Source organism: Carassius gibelio, chromosome B1 (genome assembly GCF_023724105.1).
Source record: "Carassius gibelio isolate Cgi1373 ecotype wild population from Czech Republic chromosome B1, carGib1.2-hapl.c, whole genome shotgun sequence".
Classification (NCBI taxonomy): Eukaryota; Metazoa; Chordata; class Actinopteri; order Cypriniformes; family Cyprinidae; genus Carassius; species Carassius gibelio.
In genome coordinates, this window is record NC_068396.1 from 32,371,118 (window position 1) to 32,373,617 (window position 2,500).

A 2,500-nucleotide genomic window follows, 5' to 3' on the forward strand; every position below is an offset into this window, starting at 1 on the left:
GCCAGGTGTGTGTGTGTGTGTGTGTGTGTTACCCATGTAAACGCGGGCGAGGCTGTAGGCCAGGTGTGTGTGTGTGTGTGCGTGTGTGTGTTACCCATGTAAACGCGGGCGAGGCTGTAGGCCAGGTGTGTGTGTGCGTGTGTGTGTTACCCATGTAAACGCGGGCGAGGCTGTAGGCCAGGTGTGTGTGTGTGTGTGTGTGTTACCCATGTAAACGCGGGCGAGGCTGTAGGCCAGGTGTGTGTGTGTGTGTGTGTTACCCATGTAAACACGGGCGAGGCTGTAGGCCAGGTGTGTGTGTGTGTGTGTTACCCATGTAAACGCGGGCGAGGCTGTAGGCCAGGTGTGTGTGTGTGTGTGTGTGTGTTACCCATGTAAACGCGGGCGAGGTAGTAGGCCAGGTGTGTGTGTGTGTGTGTTACCCATGTAAACGCGGGCGAGGCTGTAGGCTAGGTGTTTGTGTGTGTGTGTGTGTTACCCATGTAAACGCGGGCGAGGTAGTAGGCCAGGTGTCTGTGTGTGTGTGTGTGTGTGTGTGTTACCCATGTAAACGCGGGCGAGGCTGTAGGCCAGGTGTGTGTGTGTGTGTGTGTTACCCATGTAAACACGGGCGAGGCTGTAGGCCAGGTGTGTGTGTGTGTGTGTTACCCATGTAAATGCGGGCGAGGCTGTAGGCCAGGTGTGTGTGTGTGTGTGTGTGTTACCCATGTAAACGCGGGCGAGGCTGTAGGCCAGGTGTGTGTGTGTGTGTGTGTGTGTTACCCATGTAAACACGGGCGAGGCTGTAGGCCAGGTGTGTGTGTGTGTGTGTTACCCATGTAAACGCGGGCGAGGCTGTAGGCCAGGTGTGTGTGTGTGTGTGTGTGTGTGTTACCCATGTAAACGCGGGCGAGGCTGTAGGCCAGGTGTGTGTGTGTGTGTGTGTGTGTAACCCATGTAAACGCGGGCGAGGCTGTAGGCCAGGTGTGTGTGTGTGTGTGTGTTACCCATGTAAACGCGGGCGAGGCTGTAGGCCAGGTGTGTGTGTGTGTGTGTGTGTGTGTGTGTGTATGTTACCCATGTAAACGCGGGCGAGGCTGTAGGCCAGGTGTGTGTGTGTGTGTGTGTGTGTTACCCATGTAAACGCGGGCAAGGCTGTAGGCCAGGTGTGTGTGTGTGTGTTACCCATGTAAACGCGGGCGAGGCTGTAGGCCAGGTGTGTGTGTGTGTTACCCATGTAAACGCGGGCGAGGCTGTAGGCCAGGTGTGTGTGTGTGTGTGTTACCCATGTAAACGCGGGCGAGGCTGTAGGCCAGGTGTGTGTGTGTGTGTGTGTTACCCATGTAAACGCGGGCGAGGCTGTAGGCCAGGTGTGTGTGTGTGTGTGTGTGTGTTACCCATGTAAACGCGGGCGAGGCTGTAGGCCAGGTGTGTGTGTGTGTGTGTGTGTGTGTGTGTTACCCATGTAAACGCGGGCGAGGCTGTAGGCCAGGTGTGTGTGTGTGTGTTACCCATGTAAACACGGGCGAGGCTGTAGGCCAGGTGTGTGTGTGTGTGTGTGTGTGTGTTATCCATGTAAACGCGGGCGAGGCTGTAGGCCAGGTGTGTGTGTGTGTGTGTGTGTTACCCATGTAAACGCGGGCGAGGTAGTAGGCCAGGTGTGTGTGTGTGTTACCCATGTAAACGCGGGCGAGGCTGTAGGCCAGGAGTGTGTGTGTGTGTGTGTGCGTGTGTGTGTTACCCATGTAAACGCGGGCGAGGCTGTAGGCCAGGTGTGTGTGTGTGTGTGTGTTACCCATGTAAACGCGGGCGAGGCTGTAGGCCAGGTGTGTGTGTGTGTGTGTGTGTGTGTTACCCATGTAAACGCGGGCGAGGCTGTAGGCCAGGTGTGTGTGTGTGTGTGTGTGTTACCCATGTAAACACGGGCGAGGCTGTAGGCCAGGTGTGTGTGTGTGTGTGTTACCCATGTAAACGCGGGCGAGGCTGTAGGCCAGGTATGTGTGTGTGTGTGTGTGTTACCCATGTAAACGCGGGCGAGGTAGTAGGCCAGGTGTGTGTGTGTGTGTGTGTTACCCATGTAAACGCGGGCGAGGCTGTAGGCCAGGTATGTGTGTGTGTGTGTGTGTGTTACCCATGTAAACGCGGGCGAGGTAGTAGGCCAGGTGTGTGTGTGTGTGTGTGTGTGTGTGTGTTACCCATGTAAACGCGGGCGAGGCTGTAGGCCAGGTGTGTGTGTGTGTGTGTGTGTTACCCATGTAAACACGGGCGAGGCTGTAGGCCAGGTGTGTGTGTGTGTGTGTTACCCATGTAAACGCGGGCGAGGCTGTAGGCCAGGTGTGTGTGTGTGTGTTACCCATGTAAACGCGGGCGAGGCTGTAGGCCAGGTGTGTGTGTGTGTGTGTGTTACCCATGTAAACACGGGCGAGGCTGTAGGCCAGGTGTGTGTGTGTGTGTGTGTGTTACCCATGTAAACGCGGGCGAGGCTGTAGGCCAGGTGTGTGTGTGTGTGTGTGTGTGTGTT

General features: G+C 56.4%; 1 protein-coding gene across 9 annotated transcripts in view; it reads right to left on the bottom strand.

Moving 5' to 3' along the window:
- Nucleotides 1–2,500, bottom strand: part of LOC127949447 (acyl-CoA dehydrogenase family member 11) — a 40,107-nt gene that overhangs the window by 2,589 nt on the left and 35,018 nt on the right. The gene's annotated exons all lie outside the window — the stretch shown is intronic.